Consider the following 20,898-nt stretch of genomic DNA (forward strand, 5'->3'; position numbering starts at 1 on the left):
GAAAGTCCAAATGGCATAACCAAGAAGTGATATAATCCCCTTTCAATCCTAAAAGCTGTTTTGAACTCATCTCCTTCCTTCATTCGAATTTGATGATAACCTAAACAAAGATCTATTTTGGTAAAGACCTTTGCATCTTTAAGTTCATCCAAAAGATCATCAATTCAAGGAATAGGATACCTATTCTTGACCATTGACTTGTTTAAATCCCAATAATCAATACATATATGAAATGATTCATTCTTTTTCTTAACTAAGAGCATGGGAGAGGCAAATAGTGGTTTCTCTAAGGAGTTTATCATATGTGCAAATGCTAGTGGAAGAGGAATATGGGACTGTTTTATGTCAAGATCATGGAGTCATAGCTTATGAGTGCGATAGGAGCACATAGGAGCCATGGATTATGAGCAAGCAGTGGTGAAACCATTAGTAGTTCCAATGCTTAAGACAGATACACCTACTGAATTACGACCCCCTGGCGAAACTCCTTCCTTAAGCGAGGGATCTGAGTTTAACTCGGAGTTAGAAGTCAGTATAGAGAGTGATCCCAAAATGCCCCAACCCTCTAAGGTCAGACGCACCAAAGGGGACTTGCCAATCCACCTAAGGCGCAGACGGCTAAAGGAGGAGGCCAAGAAGCAAACTAAGGACTCGAAAGCAAAGAGACAAAAGAAGCAGCAGGATCTCCCCAAACGCTTCACAAAGTTTAAGAAGGGTGATAGAGTGGTGATTCTGCTAAGTGCAAAGAGACAAGGGAAAAACAGTGAGCCAATTGAGGGACCCGCCAAGGTCAAGGAAGTCAACTTGGCAAGGGAAGGCAAGAAGCCTCGACCTGTGTTCATTGTTGCTGATGACTTGACTAGGGATGAGGAGGCTAAACTTGTTTCTTTCCTATGAGATTATGTCGACACGTTTGCCTGGTCCTTGGAGAAACTTAAAGGAGTCGATCCTAAGGTTATGACCCATAATATCCCAATGGTTCCAGATGCAGTGCCAACAAAGCAATGACCTTACCCTATGAATCCCAAACACACCTATGCAGTGAAGGAGGAAATCGATAAGCTCATCATGCGGGATTTATATATGAGATTGAGCACACGGATTGGGTATCCCCTATAGTGATTGTTATGAAAAAGAATGGTAAAATTTGAGTGTGCGTGAATTACAAGAAATTTAATGCCGCTACGAAGAGAGACAACTACCCCTTACCGTATACCGAGCACATGCTGAAGAGGGTAGCAGGCAAAGAAGCCTACAGCTTCCTGGATGGCTTCTGTGGCTATAATCAGGTGCAAGTGCACACTGACAACAGGCACAAGTCTGCCTTTGCCACAAAGTGGGGTGTATTTGCCTACATCGTTATGCCCTTTGGGCTAATGAATGCGCCTGCGACCTTTCAACGATTAATGTGCACCATCTTCAAGGACATGCTTAGACACGAGCTAGAGGTGTTCGTAGACGACTTATGCATACACTCTAGTTGGGCCGAACACTTAGAAAAGTTGAGAGCTGTCTTTGAATGGTGTTGATTATACAACCTCTCATTGAACCTCTTAAAGTGCCAGTTCTGCGTGAAGCATGGATGTATCCTAGGCACGTAATGTCAAGGAACGGCATTGCCACTGACTTCTCAAAAGTTAAGGTCATTGTCTACCTACCACCACCCATTAACTACAAGGGCGTTCAGTGTTTCTTAGGCCATACGGGATACTATCAACGCTTTGTACTGAATTACGCACTGATTGCTAGACCGTTCTACAAGTTGTTGATCGTATTCGAGTGGACTAAGGAATGCCAGCGAGCATATGAAGAGTTGAAGAAGGCTCTCACCACTACACCAATCTTACGAGCCCCAGACTGGGGCCTAACATTTCATGTACACATAGATGCCTCTAAGTTTGCTATTGGAGCTGTTATATGCCAGCTTGGTGAGCATAACCTAGATTACCCCGTGAGTTTTGCCAACAGGCAGCTCACTAAAACGGAGATGAACTATTCCACTACAGAAAGGGAAGGGTTAGCCATGGTGTTTGCTGTAAAGAAATTTAGGCATTATCTGTTGGCTACCCCCTTCGTCTTTTTTGTTGACCATCAAGCCTTGCTTTATCTCATGAACAAGCCGTGCGCTACAGGTCGCATAGCTAGATGGTTACTTCTCTTGTTGGAATTTGATTTCTTTGTGGTTGTACGTAAGGGAAAGCAGCACTACATGGCTGATCACATGTCCCGCATATCCATAGGAGAAGCTGTTGGACAAGGCATACTTGACGACCTACCAGATGCTCCTCTCTTTGGCCTATCTAGCAAAAGAGACTTGTTTAGAGCCGATCTAATGCCATATTGGGCCGATGATGTAGTTCAAGTTCTAGAAAACGGTCTACCTGAGAGACCTATTGAGAAAGCCAGGCTAAGGAGACTTATCTTAAAGATCCAACCATACCAACTGATCATCGGCCAACTCTATAGACTAGGACAAGATAGTTTGTTGTGTAGATGTGTGTGTGAGCATGAGATGCATGATGTATTGAGAGAAGCGCATGGTGGAATAGCTGGAGGACACTTTAGTGGGGATACAACAGCCTGTAAGGTGCTACAATACCAACTATGGTGGCCCACCCTATTCTGTGATGCTGCTAAATTTGTAAAACAATGCGATGAGTGCAAGAGGACTAAGAACCCTTCAAAAAATGGGGCATTGACTTCATTGGACCTATCAGTCCTGCGGCACACTCGCGGCACAGTACTCCCAGGCATGCTACATCATTGTGGCAACTGATTACCTGATGAAGTGGGCAGAGGCAAGAGCTACTAGGAAGAACGACGCTAGAACCATTGAGAAGTTCTTGTGGGAGTAGGTCATTTCACATTTTGGTTGTCCAATTGAGCTAGTAAGTGATCAGGGCACACACTTCATTAATGAAGTAATATCCCACCTGCTCTCGACCTTCTTAATCATTCATAGAAGGTCCTTGCCCTACTACCCTCAAGCAAATGGCCAAGCAGAATCCACGAATAAAATCCTAGTCAACATGCTTACGAAGGTGATATCCACATCACGAAGTGACTGGGATAACAAATTAATGGCGGCCTTGTGGGCCTATCGCACAACTTATAAGACGGCTATAGGACAGACGCCCTTTAGGCTGACTTATGGAACGGAGGCCATTCTACCCTTATAGAGTTCTTTGTCCCTAACTTAAGGATAGCAGTCCAGGAGCGTTGGGAGGGAAGAGAGGCTTGGACCAACTGCTTAGTGGAGTTAGAGCATCTCACGGAGACTCGACTCTTAGCCACCCACGCTCTGATTTGTGAGAAGGCACGATGAAATATGTGGTTTGACAAGCATGTCAAACAGCGCAACTTTGATCAGGGGGACCTCGTTCTACTATACTCTTTGAAGGGTCACAAACAGAAAATGAAATTTCAAGGATTAGGACCTTTTCGAGTACGTACAATTAGTAGAACAGACAATGTTGAATTGGAGACACTCGAAGGTGAGGGAATAGGCTTTTTCAATGGCAGTCGCATGAAAAAGTACTATCCTCCTTCCCATTCATTGCACGAGCCACCTATGCTTGAAGCCCCTGTCAACGTCTGTGTGGCCACTATTACCGAACTGACAGATCTAGATGAAGAAGCAGTGGCACCCACCTACCTATGAATCACGGTCACTGCAGAAGGGACGTATTCTTTTGATGCCTTGATCGACGAAGGTGCCGATTATAATATCTTGACACATGACCATTGGACACGCATTGGTCAACCTAAACTATGGCCCACAAATGCTAAACTCAGCCCATTTGGGGGCAACACTTACTCACTCTTAGGAAAATGCAAAGTGGCTATCTCTATCGAGTCTGAAAGTATACCAATCTTCTTTTATGTGTTGCCAAACACTAAAGGGGCCAATAATAAGTCACTACTAGGTCGAACTTTTAAAAAGCAAACGAATTGCAATGTGGACTATAACCTAGATCGCATCCATCTCGCTATAGGCAATTTGCACATAGTGACTACTTTCAGCAAGGGTTAACTTGATCCTTCTACAATTGCAAAGCCACCACTAGAGACCCCTACGATCACGCCTATGACCAAGCCTAGGGAGAAGGGCTGTGATACCTCACCCCATGCTCAAACTGCTAGAACCAAGCCCACCAAGGCCATTCACAAGTCCAAGGAGTCCACGCTCATATGGGTGCCAAAATGACAAGGGCCACCTCCTTGCAAACCGTAGAAATGTGCTTCTAAATGAAAAAACTATTAGTCACAGCCTAAGAGGCACCTCAGATGCTATCGACGTAGGCGCACGACCATGCCGTGATGGATCCCCAAAGATCTCTTGCAAGCACAAGGATACTATGAGGGCAACCCCTAGATATGGGTGCCTAAGAGTGGACATTCAAGAGGCTCAACTCTAAGAAACCTCACTCTAGCTAGAGAGGCTTGCACATACGGAGCCTAGGTTGTAACGCAAGTAGGACCAACACCGATTGTGATCAATGAATCCCAACACATTTATCGTCCAAAGCTAGATGCCCCAAAATTATCCAAGTCAGAGGAGTTGAGCACCCCCATTCCAGCTCAGATAGAATGCAGCACACCTCCTACACCACTAGAGGCCCCTGCAACACCTCAAAGTGCTTCTGAGTGCAAAGTCCCATCTATGACGCCATCAATGGAGTCACCACTGTCTAGCCCAATTGCACCATCACCACCAGCAGGTCTTAGGCCTTCGTATGAAAGAAGATCTTTCCTTTCAATGGCCAAGGATCTTGCTGAGACCTCGGGAGATGACATAATGACATGCATCAAGGAGTTAGATAACACCTTCATCACATTTGCTAGGAGCTATGAGAGGCTTGACCTAGGACTTCTCGATGAACCCCTTGCTTTTGACGTTTGTGTGTTGCCATGCACTTGGGAAGACTACAAATTTATGACCGTCAAATTCCCCAAATTTGCCACCGAATTAATCGCTAATGGAGAAATATCAAAGGAGCAAGCCATTCTTAGAAGACTAATTACCTCATACCACAAGCCTGCTCGCTCTACACCTGAATGAGAACTGGAAGAGCTCACGCAGCTTGCCAGCTCTGATTCTTCATTCTTACAACTGTGGTATGCCTTGCGACTCCAATGGGAGAAAAAAGGCTACCACATCATGACCAATGCGGAGCAAAGAAGGGCAATCAAAACAATTGAACACGACCCTACTTATGTGGCATCTCTTTCATTTAGGGTTTTGGCCATTACACGCAACATACACTTAGATGACCATGTGTTAGCCCACCTTTACATTGACCAATTCCTTATAGAAGAGGAACTGCACGTTGCTAGCTGCCTCAACTCCGGGGACATCTTTCATGATGTCTTGACCTATATCACCCAAGCTTCCATACAACCATGTGAACTTGATCGTCATGCCCAGCTTGAATATAACCCTAACCTCTATACTTGGTTGTTGGCCAAGTAACTCACCCCACAAAGAGTCCTCCTTCTTCCCTTGCTAATCCTAGGAAGGATTCCTTTAAAGCTTAAGAAAGGGGGGGGCGCAAAGTTGAGAGCCAAGTGATGTAGCAAGGTGTAGTGATGCATGAAAATGATCAACTGAACTTAAATAGGAAAGAATGCAAGGAGAAAATAGATGTTGCTTTTGAATTATTTCCAAGTTTCATACCTCTGAAGCAGCACGAAAAATTGTCACATGCATTCTTTCTTGGGTTTTTGTTAGTAACGAGTCAATTCATAACACTAATATTGGCATGGTGTAATGACAGGCACCTACCATGGCAAGACAAGAAAAGGGGGGTAAACTTCCATTCATTGAAGAGGAGCTGACAAAGTATGGGATCCGTGTTGAGACATGTGAATTTAGCCAGTTCACGTTTAAACATACCCTAAATCTAGACGATGCCATCCTAGAAGAGCCGGTAGTGAAGGAGTTGGTGGATAAATGCAACCTTCGAAAGTATGTGGAAAAGGTCGGACAGGCTGTAGATTACAGCATGTGCGCTGACTTTTTAAGGAGCTTTGATGAAGGTAGGAGCTATGGCACGGTCACAGTAAGGACTGGTGACCAGGAAAGAAGGGTGAAAGTGCCCCTTAATGCAGCTATCGTCGAGAAAGCCCTGGGCTTGTGTCCAAGAAGGAGAGGCACCCAAGAAGAGATGTATACACCATGATGGGAGTCAAAAAAGATGATGTGCACATAGTGGATGGAATGAGTTTGGCTGATATTCCAGACCCCCGACAAAGATCCAAGCTAAAATGGTCCACGCCCTTTTCTCAGGACAGAGATACAACGCTTTAATGAACAGAATCGGGGTGCCATTACTAGAGAGCATCGCTGCAGGAGTTCCAAAGGAGGTGGATTGGAACGGTTTTGTGTAGAAAACTATCAAGAGTTTAGCCGCACTCTTGGCTCCAGCCGCAACACAGCTGGTGGGGAGTCTCCTGCTTCTACTGCACGATCCGCAAGGAAAAAGCGTGCCTCGAAAGCCTCCACAATCAGATATGGCGATGTCCTGACGGCAGCATCAATGAGGCTATCAAGGATGCTGGTGTAGATGAAGAGCAAGCTGTGCACCAAAGCTCACCTCACTGCGAGGAAGAAGGCTCGAGTCAAAAGACAATAAGCCACGGGAGCAAAAGAAGAATGACAAGAGCCAGAAGGACTGAGCAAAGAAGAGTGAGCCGAGATGAAGAGGGCTCAAAGAGAGTCAAGAAGGGTGGAGGAGGAACGAAGGAAAAAAGAAGAGGAAGAACTCAAAAGAATTAGAGAAGAATCAAAGAGGGCAAAAGAAGAGAGGCAAAGAAGGGTAGAGGAGGAAGGCGAAGAACTAAGAATGAAAGAACTTGCTAAGTTGGTAGAGGCCACTCGTAGATCTGTCGAAGAAACCCACGGGGGAGGAGAGCTCGATCCTTTGAGTCCCCGCCATGAAGCTGAAGCAAGTGGCAGTGTGGAAATGGCCCCAGTAGTTGTAGGCAAGGGCAAGTCCCTGCTGCACCCCCTGCCTTCCTCCTTTCTGCCAGTACCAATCGACACCCAACCACAACCACCCTGCAACCCATGCCCTCTCTAGACACGGCCCAATTGATGAACATAATGCAGCTACTTGTCAGTAAAGTGGCTAAAATTGTACCAGAAGCTGGAGCAAAAAGGCCCACTGTCGCAGATGCTGAGTCTAGGCAGGATCCAAAACGACAGAAGCTAGAGGCATCAACCACTACAGCCCCTATTCCCATGCCATCTGGTGCCGACTATGATGCTTATGTGGTTGAGCTTCTAGCACAATTGGACAAGGCAAAAGAAGAAAAGAAGATAGCCCTAGTGGAGTTAGAGAAAGAAAAGGAAACTTCGGCAATCTTAAGGCTAGAAGTTTCAAAGCAAGGAGCCGAAGGGAAGTGAAAGTGCTACAAGATCAACTGGAAGCAAAGACCAAGGAAGCCTAGGACAATGAGAGCCACCTAAGACAAAGGATGGAAGATGAAGAGCAAAACCTGGTGGCAAAATAGCGAAGCTTGAAGTTACTAGTGTAGCAGTATGCTAACTTGGAATAGAGAACTGCCAAACTAGAAAGGTATGGACAGATAGAAGCTCAGGAGGGTAAGCCAAGTGAGCGACAAGAAGATGTCATAGCTTTCAGGCTATGGTATGAGCTTGAAGAACAAGATAGATTGGAGAGGGAAATAGAGTTCCTAGAGTAGGAAAGGCCGGGAGTTCCCACGGCAGAAGCACAAAGGCTACAGAATGAGGTACAACGACTGCAAGATGCATTGGAGATTACCAAGGGAGACATAGAGGCCCTCATGGCCATGGCCTTCACCCAAAGAAGATTGCACCTTGCAGAGATCCAAAGTCACGAGCAGCTTGTGTAAGAAAATTCAGAGCTATTTGCTGAGGTAGAAAAAAGATTCAGCATTGCAAATCAGGCAAAAGAAATTGCTAAAGAACAGATGGCTCGAAAATCTAGGGAAAGGAACCAACTCTGGTTCTTAATGAATGAGCAGCAGCAAGTTGTGACAACCTTGGCAAGTGAGCTGGAGGAGGGAAGAAAGAAGATGGATGAGAGAGCTAGAGTCGGAAAGAAACAATTTTGAAAGAGTTAGGCATTTAACAGAATGCTTGGCGGTTGGCTGAGTGCGAGAGAGTGCTTGCGGAGTTCAGGGCAGAAGCTGCTGATGTATGTGTCAACGCACAAAGGCAAGCCTTCCTCAGCACAATACTACATGTCACCAAGGAGGAGGGCAATGATTCAGTGGAGAAGGTAAGAAGGAAGCTAGAAGTTGCTGATGTATGCATCAACGCACAAAGGCAAGCCTTCCTCAGCACACTACTACATGTCACCAAGGCGGAGGGCAATGATTCAGTGGAGAAGGTAAGAAGGAAGCTAGAACTGACCACCCGAGCACTAAAGTATGGCCTTCAAGAACGGGAGATTCCAACACACATAGGAATCACAAAAGAGCAGCAATTTCACTACCTACGCCATGCCAGCCTCTCCACTGTTGAGCTTAAGAAACTTGGGAGCAGGAGCAGCCACCACCACCACCACAAGCGGTTCCATCAGTTGTCGAGCAGAATGTTGAAGAGGGTCTAGAATTTGAGCAAGATGCTGAAGAAGAGCAACAAAGAATGCCCAATCCGCCTCTACCAGACCTCCCGCCTGAAGAGCCCAAAGATGCCCATATGCCCAAGTGCATTGTGGTAGCCAGAAGAAGAAGACAAGAACTAGCAGAGGATGCCCAATGCAGAGCACGATCACTGCCAAGACAATTCCCTGAAGAGCCTGTGCCACGCGAGGATCCCCATCCTATCGATTGGCCTCAAGAATTGGACATATGGCGTCAACAAGAGTTCCATACGAGGCCGTTTAGACTTTCATTTTCTTATCCACGTTCTCTGGACCGTGCCTTTCCTCTAGGTATTCTAGCCAAGATCAAGGATCTGGCTAATGATCTTGCAAACAGGTGGATAGAGGAAAGAAGCCTCATAATAACCAGATGGAGGCAAGAGCCTGAAGACTACTGGAAAGACAAGGCAAACACGGTTCCCAAAACTGTCTAAGGCTACGAGGCACAGCCGAAGTGGCGGAGGAGGATTTGGGATACCAATTTTGACGTCTGGACCGCCTTTTGCAGCTCGCTCCGTGAAGAATGCAACGACCCCATGTACATACCCTATCCTCGTAGGCATGGAGTTGACTATGATCGAAATATTCATGGTGATTTTGACTTTCCTAAAATATATAATGTTAATGCCCGGAGCCCCGAGGAATGCCTAGTCCTTAGGTTAGAGTATCTCCTCCCATCTATCAACCACTTCCTCTCGATTTTTCTTCTTGCCCAGATCCAGCCTTCTTAACTACCTGTAATTATCTTAGGCTTATCAAGTTCCTACTAATGCAGAGACCCACAGCCGAGGAAGCCCACCTCCCTCTACTCTTTTCTGACATCAACCTAGGGATAGATAGTAGAGCCATGACTAGATTAATGATGAGGGCAATCTTGCTTTCATCCTTTTGCCTAGAAATCTTAGAGGATATGAGTGATACCCGCTTCACGAGGTGCAATCATCCTTTCTTGTCATCCACACCTCTGAAGGCCCGGGCCGGTATTAAAGAATATCTACAAAGTCACGCATTCCTATCCCAATGCTTGCGACCACCTCATAATCCAGCTGAAGGTGATAGGCATTAGCCAGGACATCTTTCTTATATGCAATTCTTCAAAAAAAAAAAGGGAGAAAAGAGAAGAAAAAGAAAAAGAGAAAAGAAAAAAACAAGCATGAGAGCTCACTTCACTCACTACACCTAGGGTTTACACCTAGCCCCCCCCACTTTATGCTTAGGGCACATCAAGGGCAGGACTTCCAGACATGTCACCCTGAGTTTTGCACTGCACCTCCAACAATAGGCGAACTGGGTCCTCAAGTGTGGGACATTACCAAGGGCTTACCCAGGGTTAGACCCATCTCCCAGTTCCACTACACATGCACTTACACCACACCGTGAGACAGACATGCCCCTTAGGGAGTGCACAACTTTCTCTTGCAGACTATGATCGTGACTTAGTGAATGGCTCCCCAGCTAAAGAAGACCATCCACGCCATCCGCTAATGACCAGGAATTGTTCCATGAGTCGAACAGGACACCACTATAGCAGCTTCAGGAGCTCTTGCATACTTCGATGGTTGGATGGACCAACATGCTTGATGTAGCCGACCATCTGCCTGTTGATGGCTACCATGACTGAACCAAATCAAGCAGAAGGAAAACTCAGTGATGGACCCACCATTGGCATAGATTTTGGAACCTCATATTCTCCAAATGATTAGAGATCCCCATGTTTATCAGCCGTCGCAGAATGGGAACTACAACTGTGCGAGAAATGCAGAGCATGTCATCGTTAATCAAACTCCATCACCTCTCATTCACAATAGCACCTTTTGATTGTGGTCATCTACCCATCAGTTCCACTTAGCAACAACCCCAACTACCCCACCACAGTGCCATGGGACTGGCACTCGTCTAGGAGGGGGGTAATGTTAACCGTCAGACAAACAAGGTGGAAAATCTGTAAAAGCTAAAGCAGAAGACAAGAAAAATCTAGAAACACAAGTGAAACGGAGGATGAAAACGCGCCAAGAAAAATCTAGAAACACAAGAAGTGCAGACAAGTCCTAAATAAAGGAAAAAGGCGTGCAAGAAAAAGTGCAAGTCAATACTTTTGTAAAAGAGTGCAAGCGCATCATGATTTAATTTAAAAAGCACCAAGCTCCCATGCGTGCAATTTGTAAATGTAGACGAGCAGTGGAAAGGAAGCTAGGAAGATAGAAGGACAATGGGAAAAAGGGCCTAGGCTACAGCTGGCCATGTAAAAAAGGGGATAAGGGGATGACCGCCCAAAAGGGATTTAGGGTTTTGTATATAAAGTTGAAAAGTGAATGAGAAGCTCATCCTTGTGTGTGGCCAAAGCTTCTTCTTCTTCTTCTCTTGTCGCTTGCCTTCTTGCTTATGCTTGAGTGAGGGATTGAGGGAGTGTGAGGGAGTGAGGGAGTGAGTGTGTGAGAGTGAGGGATCGTGGAGAAGAAGCTCCCCATCTTCTTTCTTCTTCTCTTCTTCTCTTCTCTTCTCTTTTCTCGCGCGACTATGGAGGATGGAGCTTGACGGAGAGGGCTTTAGGTTGCTTGAGCTTGCCGCAAGGATCGTGGAGCTACCGGAGTGCAAGAGAGAGGAGGGAACTCGATCGAGCATCAAGGTAAGCTCACTACACCCGTAAGGTAGGCATTGCACGTCGGCTATGTGAGAGGTAGCAATGGCCGCTCGGCTTGAAACGCTTGATCAATAAGCGGTCCGTAGGTCTCGGGGTAGAGCTCCATAGCTCCCCTTCACTAGTGGTTCCCAATGAGTTTATGGACAAGTCAATGCATGCTATTGTATGGGTCAATGCATGCTACTATATGACACCATGAATTATAGCGGGCATTGGATCACAATTATCTTTATGACCCCGATGGTAGTACGGTGATCCATGCTTGTATGGATGACCCTTGTGCTCTTAATGCTTATTATGTAGGTTATCCATTTGATCCCAAGGGAATGGAATGGTCTTGGAAAAAGCCCTACCCCGATCAGCATTTCACCAGTGCAGTTCTTTCCCTACTTCAAGGGTGTAATTTTGACTGAGCAGTAGCTAAATTTGCCCTAGTCTGCATTGCAGACAACTTGCAGACAACATACTATTTTAGAATACTTTTTACCTTGCATTAATGACAGTCAAGCCTCACGTTATGAGCTAAAAGTACACTTCATGAGCTTCGTTTTGACATGTCACACGCCTCAATCGGAGCTGCCTATAGGAAGTTATGACCAGTTTTCTCCAGCAGGCCTGTTCTGGACAGCATGATGTCCACTGTTTGTCAGCCCCTAATTGTCAAGAATTGGTGGCCAAACTCATACGTTATCAGCTTGCACATGTCGTGTACATCGTATACACATTTTTATGCCCCAATTTCACATGAGATTGTACTTTTCCATACCTATATTCTCCTTTGTAAGTTGAACAAAGTAGTACTCTGCAATCCCCCCCCCCCCCCCCCGCCCTTCTACTGTGAGCCATAAGTCCTCTCTTTGTTTTTGAGGGCAAAAACCTTCGCAGTCAGGATGGAATGTAAAAGAGTGGGGATAGACGGGTAGGACATGGGTTAGCATGGGAATATCTAGTTATACTGACAGGGTATATAAGGTGTTGAGAGACCCAATTAGGGGGAGAGTTTTTATCAATAATCAAGTCTCTTTTCCCCTTCCTTCTAGCTTGCATGGCTTCCCTTTTCTATCTCTCTCTTCTGCTAGTATTTCTCTCTCTTCTTCTCTCATCTTCCTCCTCTTTCTCTCTCCTCTCTGCAGTCTCTCCCTTCTCTCATTCTCTCTCCTAGTTCTCCTTTACATTTTTTCATAAATTTTAATTAAAAATAGGGATATACAGCCGTATTTGAGCAGTACTAGGGAAGGATTTAGAAGTTGAGAGTTAGGATATTTTTGAGAGCAGAGTTTTGAGCAAGGGATGTGCTTAAAATTTGCCAAAAAATTCGGAATTTAGGGGGAAAATATTTAACATCGAAGGCGGCGGCTCCAGCTCGAACGATTTTAAGCACCAAGTGAAAGACGGCTTTTAAAAGGAGCGCCAAAGCGACACTCTCAGATTTTTCATAATTTTTCAGAGCACCTGGGCAAGTCAGAGGAGCTGCTAGCTTGTGCAGAATGTCGAGACAGACACGCAGAAATTTACAGCACTCGAATCGGATGCCGGACGATCAAATGGCCAAGAATCAGCCAAGATATGAAAGGGTGGACATTTGAGAGGCCAAAAGGGGTGCCCTTTGGAGTCTTTGACCACCCCCCCTTTTAATTTTTTGATGAAAGAAGATGGAAAAACGTGGCGTGATGGCATGATGCAACAGCGCCGAAATTTGCACTTCATGTTGATGATGATGATTTGCAGGTTGTAAACAACCTATGCAACTGACAATGGGGGGGCCAACTGTCTGCTGGTCTTATCACATGTCTTCGCTCGTGAAATGGCTGTGGGAATGAAGAGATGGAAATCTAGTCTTTCTCTCTCCTCTCTCTCTCTCCTTTAAAGGGTTGTTCCTGTGTGCAAGAGGAAATGAAGAATGGTGAAGGAAAGATTGTCCGGTTGGGACCGGATTGCTTCCAAGTCCATGTAGACATGAAGATTGCTGATTGTGAAGATGCTGAACATTGAATGTGGGTTGACCCGCAGTCCCGCAGCAAAACCAAAATCCCAAAACATGAAACCTAAGCAGTAATTCAATTTTTTATGAAGAAAAATGAGTTTTTATGCCATTTGATTGATGAAACATTGTTCCCATGGGCTGAATGTTCATTATGATGTTGTTTTCTATGAGTTTCAATAGTTTATAATCTGAAAATCAAAAAATCATAAGCGATATGGCTGAAATTAATGTTATAAAACCCGAAAAACACGCGTTTAAGGGGTAAAAATGGAGCTTTTGCAAAATAAATGGGAAATATGAGACATAATGCCTACAAAACCTGAAATTTTGCTGTCAAGGAACCTAAGGGCCACAGCCCACAATCAATCTTAATTTATAGTCATTTTTTATTGAAGAAAATAGAGAAAAAATACCAAAAAAATGGTGAAAAATGGGTTTTAAATGGGAGAAAATTAGGAAACGGTAAAAGGAAAATTCCGAAAAATTACATGTGTGTTTGTGCAGCGTATAATGAACGTAAAGCATGAGGTTGGCCTTGGTTTACCCTCATTTCTATGTTTTCGTGTTTTAAAATAAAGAGAAATGCAGCATGAGCGTAAGGCTCGGTGTCTTTTCTCATTACATAAACGCTAGCATGGAAATCATGAAAAGAATGGTCTCGCACGATGCACAATGCTAATTTTCTTCTGTTTGTGCACTAAACCGTTCACATTATGCACTATGCATAGTTCATAGTATTAACGAAAAAGCTCCTGGACTGCATAGCACTTGTTTTCTTAGGACTTTGAGCCACGATTGAGAGTGTAAGGTTATCCCTTGCCGTAGGATAGAGGGCCGATTTCTTAAGGGACTGTTAAGTGAGGACACATGGTATATCTCCTGGAAACTTTCGAAATGAAGAGTGGAGTGTATTCATTTGTTTTATATGTTGAGCAACGCATCAAGGGGCCAATTCCTGCGATGTAGGAGAGCTGCAGTGGGGCCGCGGTGTTTCTACCGAGAGGTTGCCTCCATGTATGTGATTATCGTGGTATTTATTGCCAGTGTGTATGGGTTCTCCCTCTGTGGAGTTTATAGAAAGGGAAACGTTGGACTACAAAACTATAGAACTATAAACGCATAGATTAGGCTTTAGGGCAGTTTGTCCTTTAGTAGTAGATAGACGCTCCTGGTCCGCGATGCCGTGAGGGGGTGTTTGTCTGTTATGAGTATGAGGTCCGGCTAGTGCCATAGCCAGTGCCGGCCCATTTCAAGTCCCATCAATTTTCTTAAGTGAAAAATTTAGGGAACAAAAAATTATTAAGTAGTAGAAGGTGAATGCGGGAAATTTTTAAGTGGAAAGCGTAGACAAATTGGAGACAAGTATAATTTAGCACGCATACACAAATTTCGTGTTAAGAAGCTGTGGGCGGGTGACAAATTAGGTATGTGAAGAGATGCCAAAAGAAACCGGTTCAAGTGGAAAATGGTCAATTTTTGAAAGGAGGTTGATCAAGAAGCTATGTAGAGAGTTGTCTTGTGAAGAGAGAGGTTGAATGAAGAGAGAAGAAGACACACAAAAAATGGGCACCATCATGCAAGGGGATATTGATGATTTCTCTGATTTCTTTGCCACATTTCCAACAGTGGAAGGCTGCATTTGATCCCTCTTGCATCTCCTTCAGTCCCGTTCCATTCTTGGCCACCATCCTTGGATATTGAGAGAGGGAATTTCTACAAGATTTAGAGAGGATTAGTGAATATTAGTGAGATGAGTGGAAGATTAAGAAGTTTGCTGATTTCTAGAAGTGAAGAAAGTGGAGGAGCAAGCAGTAGCACTCTCGAATATGGTGGAGTGACTCTAATTACTTGGTTAATCGAGTATGTTGATTTTCATTGAAATTAGATCAAGAAATGAAAAGAATTGATGTTTTGTGATCATATGCATTCAGTTTATGATTGTTGAAGGTGAAATGGAACAAAAGAAAAAAAATTCTTACATTAAATGCAAATTAGTGGATATTAGGGTTTACATTAAAGTATTAACAGAGATTATGGATGAAATAAGAGTTTTAAAATAATTTCTTTCTCTGATTTAATTCTTGATTTTATTGACGTTTATAATCTATGAGCTATAGTTCAATTTGAGAGGTTAGATGGTAATGATAAAAGAATAGTAAATAAGTAAAGAAAGTTATTATTGGCTGATAGTTGGACTACAGAGATAAATGAAATGATACTTTTATGTGGGTAATTTAGAAGTAAAGAAAACATAATTGTCCATCCTAAAACCTTAATTAATACAATGGCTTCACACATAGTCATTTTGTCCACGTATTTGGGGGCTTGCCAGGGGGCCATCATTTTTGGTGTGTTTGCCACGAGGGAAAGCGTGTTAATTAAGGAGAAGAAGGGGTGGTTGTTTATTAATTTGAAATATAAGCATAATAATAATAATAATAATAATAATAATTTATAATTCGAAGATGAGGCATTAAAAAGGAACATAAACAACCGTAGGGGTATGATAAGTTTTCCATTGAAACAGTAGGATATAGAACAGACAAAGAATTTGTTGAATGTACGATAGAAGATAATAGTATCTATAGTCTTGTAGAATATTGGGGTCTTAGTAGGTTATTTGCAAACCCAAAAGAACAAGTTCCAATCTTTGAAGATGAGGAGGTACTAAGATCATTCTATATGGCTGTGAGAGCACCTGTGCGGCTTATGGACTTCACTCAATACTCTGGTTGTTGGGATGATGATCCAGATATGCATGTCCAATGGTTTGAAGTTGCATGTATAGTGAATGAGATCATTGATGATGGTCAAAAGTTGCATATATTTCCAGCCACTTTGAAGGATGAAGCAGTTTTGTGGTATGGAAATCTTCCTGATCTCACTCAGGTGACTTACGCGGTGTTAAGAGGTGCATTCCTAACTAAGTTTAGATGGCAAGGGTTTCAATGGAGACTTACAATCTAATCATTTGAAACCACACTCTCTTTAAAGTTCAACATCTTGAAAGGGGCAAATAACAAAACCGCTACAAGTTTGGTAGGAGCAACATATAAGGAGTCTCCGATGAGAGATGGGGAGAAGCTATAGAGCCTAGGAGTATAATTTTACACCTATTTTACCCTGCCAAAGGATTTGACTGGTTATCTTGAAACTTACTCAACAAAGTATGGATCTAAGCTATCAGGGTTCTAACGTACCGCTATAATGAAGTTTTCTTGTAAAACTTCTTTCCTGAATTGCCCAAGGCTATACAGTGTATCATTGTCAACAAGGCAAGGGATACCAATTTGGTAGATGGGGGTAAGAATTTTGGACCTCAACTATGAGCTGACGTTGAGCATTTATGCACTTGGAATTGGATGTTTCAAGATGAAGCAAAGGGAATTGTCTTGGTAGCAGTGCACTTTAAGTTAGTTGATGAAATTCAAATGAATACTATTAGCATAAAACATCATTACGATTGGTTTACGAGATAGGGATACAAATCGTTTAGGCAAATAGATTGGACTAACGTGTCAAAGTGGGTAGTATTAACTAAGGGTGTTGAAGTAACATTCGATACTGGGGACGCAAGAGATGTGGCTGAGATTTTGGGTCAACCAAAATTCTTTTTTGCAAGTATTGTTTGAGAAATAATCATGTGGAGGATCAATGTTGGGTTAAACAGATGCATTTATGGCAACAAGCAGCCCAAATGCAAACAAATTATAGTTATATGGATAGTCAAAATGTGACTTATCCAATAGGTCCTCTTAATAGGCCATTTATGCCGAGAGTTATGCGTACTCAGGGAGCACCCCCAATGCCAAGGAATCATGGACAAGGAGGGTATTCAAGAAATGAGAGGCGACCGTCATCCTATAGAAATCCTAATTTTAGAAGGAACAATAACAATGCAGGAACAAGCACAGTTTGTTGGAGATGTGAACAACCTAGACATGTAGCTATGTTTTGCCCAAATGAGCAGAAATGAAAGGACTACATTCCCTTATGCGCCAAGTGCGGTTGTGAGGGTCATTACAAAAAAAATTGCTCGGGAGAAGGTACTTCTTGGAAGAATCAAGATAAGGGTAAAGGAATTACTAATTCGACTGCAAATTTGGTAGAAATTGTGGAAGAATTAGAGGATAAACCAATTAAGAAAAAACATGTTACCTTTAACTCAGATGTTATGATTGGAGCAATCACTCATTCAAAATCAAACCTAGCAATTATCTTAGATGAAGAAAATGATTCGGGTTTGACAGAGCCTAATAACGCTATGATGGAAACTTTAAAGCAAGAAACATCTTTACCAAGACATGCAAAAGATCATGATGTAGAGAAAGATGCGACCGATTCACCACCCCGAGTGGTCCACTAGGGTTTACCGTATGGTACCACGTGAGTGTAAGGGAGGCGGTTTATTTAAGGGAAGGAATGTACATTTTATATGGTAAGGTCTCATAAATAGGGGTAGATAAGGGGTATTTTCATATATTTCTTGCACGCATGTGACATCTCCTTATTACTACTAGTGAGTTCCCTGTGTTTGCCACCCAATCCGGAGGATCAACTAATTTTACCCATTCCTTTAAATTCCCCAAAGATTAAGGAGGGAGTGGCTCCGTTTCCTCAAAGATTGAGAGCTTCAAAAGGTAGTTAAAGAAGAAGATAAGGAATCAAAGAAATCCTTTGATGTGTGGGATGAGTTGGAGAGTTTACATTTGTCCATTAATCTAAGACAATTACTAGAAATTGCCCCTGCTTGTAGAAGGGAGATCTATCGTAGACTGGTACGGAGAAGGGCAAAAAGGGGTAATTTTGTGATTGTTTCATCTAATGCAAAAACTATTAAAGTGGATAAAATTGTTCGATTTGTAAGGATTGTGGATTTGTTCTTGGATCCATGGGCTCCAGTTGTAGACATGGAAGTAATGAAGCATATGATATTCGGCGGAGCTCAGTTGGATGGTGGGGCAGCAGTGAATCTGATAATAGAGGAAACAATGCTTTAAGTTAGGGTTAACTGATAAGAAGGAGATTACTAGTATTGTTTTATGTTTAGCTGATCAACAAAGGGTCACACCTTTAGGTCTTTTACGTGAAATTCCAACTGTTATTTCTAGTTTGGAGTTTAGTATTAATTTATTGGTTGTGCAACCTATTCAAGGAGCTACTTCTTATCCGATTATTTTGGGTGACCTTGGCTGTTGCAGTCTCGACGTGACCAAAGCTAGCATAGAGGTATCATAACGATAGGACGCACGATCGGGTACAATTGCGAGTTGTAGCTAGGGAATTTTTGCATGAACCAATGGAGGAAAGCACAGAAACAAATAGATCTGATACCTCCATGACTGAGGAGGAATTGAATGAGATCTCGGAGACTAAGCAAAATTATGCGCGGTTATATAGAGATTTACGTCATCGAGCCTCATTAGATGGGGACAAGACTACAATTGATATGGTACATCAAAAGAATTCTATGAAACCTTTAGGAATGGGGAAATATTCCATGCACTATTCTTTGAAAGACGACACTGATAGTGATATTGCCAATTGGTTGACTACTTCCGATAGTGCTTTACCTGATTTATTGGTAGTTTCTGTGGAGGAGGAAAATATGGAAGATGAATGGGAAATTCTCTTCTTGATGTTGGAAGCTTAGTGAGGGAGAGTAAAATTTTGATTGTTGATGAAACGTGAGAGCAATATCATTCTCAAGATTTCTTTTTTGGGTATGATTCCCAAGTTATGATACAAGCAGAAGAATCTGAAGATGAAATAGAGGAGATAGGCGATGAGCCAATTATTGAAGAGCTAATACCAGTAATGGAAACCAATGGGATGTTGATAGAGGGTCTACTTGAGACCTTGGCCCCTATCCTAAGAAACGAGATTCCATTTGGGTTTGGTCAATTACCTTTGTCCATACAACAACTTTACTTCTATCAATGGAGACATAAAGTTCGTGAATCCCATAGTAGTAGTTGTAGACCTTTTCAGTCTTCCTCTCGCAAGGAAGACAAGGATGATCCTTCGAATGGCAAAATTGTTTCATGTTATGCTACAATGATTGATTAGGAGGAAAAATGGGAAGATGAATTGAACCCCCACTAGCAAGTAGTTGAGGTGTCTCAAAAAATGGTATCTTATTCAGTGGATATGCTGAATGATAAAATTTTATATTAACATAATGAAATTGTAGATGGTACTGCCCTTGTTCAACCATTGTTGAATAAAATTACTCAACTACAGATAGATAAAGCTACTGCAGAATGCGAGGCATTAAAAAACAAGAAGTTGGTTCAATCCTTACAGTCTTATTATGATGAAGAAATGAATCATTTAGAATGTATATTGTTTCAAACTGAGAATTTTGCTAAGCAAATATTGCAAGACTAGGAGTGAGTATGATCTTGATTAATGGATGAACTAACTATGTAGACTGCCGTGATTGGTGCCTTGCAGGGGGGAATGAATTCAATATTAAAACATTAAAGAGTTGTGATACCCACTAATAAGGGGCAAGGGGTTACTAATGTCTCTTGGCTTTATCGTCAACTCTATTGAGTAAATTACTTTGATAGAAGCATGTCTTTATGATCGACGGTGGGACGTTCGTCTATGCATGTAAATGATGTGTGTAGTATAAAAAGGGTTTTACCTCATCTTGGTGAAAAGGTTATGGATTTCACAATTTATGGCGATGGGATTGAATCGCTTCTTTTAGGGTATGAACTAGTGGCTCCAACTAATTGTATTGAGCTTAAGAGGATTATTTATTATTTAGGTTGTTGTATGTAGGGTGAAGTAAATGAAAATCTTCATTTGTTTATACTTAAGTTGAAACGAAAGAAATGGAGGTGGACTTATCAAGATCAATAGTGTCTTGAACATCATAATTAGATTTTACGATGTTACTGTCAGAAGTTGCATGATAGAAATAAAAATAAGCATATAAGTATACAATATGGATCTAAGGATTGACAGTTATCCATGGGGGACCTGTCAAAAGTTGCATGATAAAAATAAAAATAAGCATATAAGTATACAATATGGATCTAAGGATTGACAGTTATCCATGGGGGACCACGATGTGTTAGACCATTATATGATTGAGATTACTGAGTTTTCACGATGGGAAGAGTCTTCCAAAGCACTAGTTGTGTATCAAACATATTTTAAACCTCCATCTGAAAACTTATCATATGACATTAATGATGGACAACCTATGGGAGTGAGTAATCAATTAGATCATGTATCTATGAAGAAATCCTCTGAGGTACCACTCATTAAACTTAACAAGATTCAAACAGCTTATGTGCGCAATTCTGAAATTGAAACAACCCATTTTGAAGTGGCAGCAAATAAGTTTCTCTTATTGGGTAGTCAGTTGCAAGGTGCTACTTTGGAGAAATTACAAAATGTTCTTAAGAAATATGCAATGTGTGTGCTTGGAGCTACGCGGATTTGAAAGGTATGAAACCTGAATTGTGTCAACATTATATTGATATTGAATCAGGTGTTAGACCTATACGTCAGCGTCAACAGTGCACAAATCCTAACTATGCAAATAAGGTGCATATTGAAATTTCTAAATTATTAGATGTGGGTTTTATCTATCCTATTGCATATAGTGATTGGGTTTCACC

Source organism: Lygodium microphyllum, chromosome 15, assembly GCF_053477565.2.
Source record: "Lygodium microphyllum isolate KBCC chromosome 15, Lygodium_microphyllum_v1.1.10, whole genome shotgun sequence".
Classification (NCBI taxonomy): domain Eukaryota; kingdom Viridiplantae; phylum Streptophyta; class Polypodiopsida; order Schizaeales; family Lygodiaceae; genus Lygodium; species Lygodium microphyllum.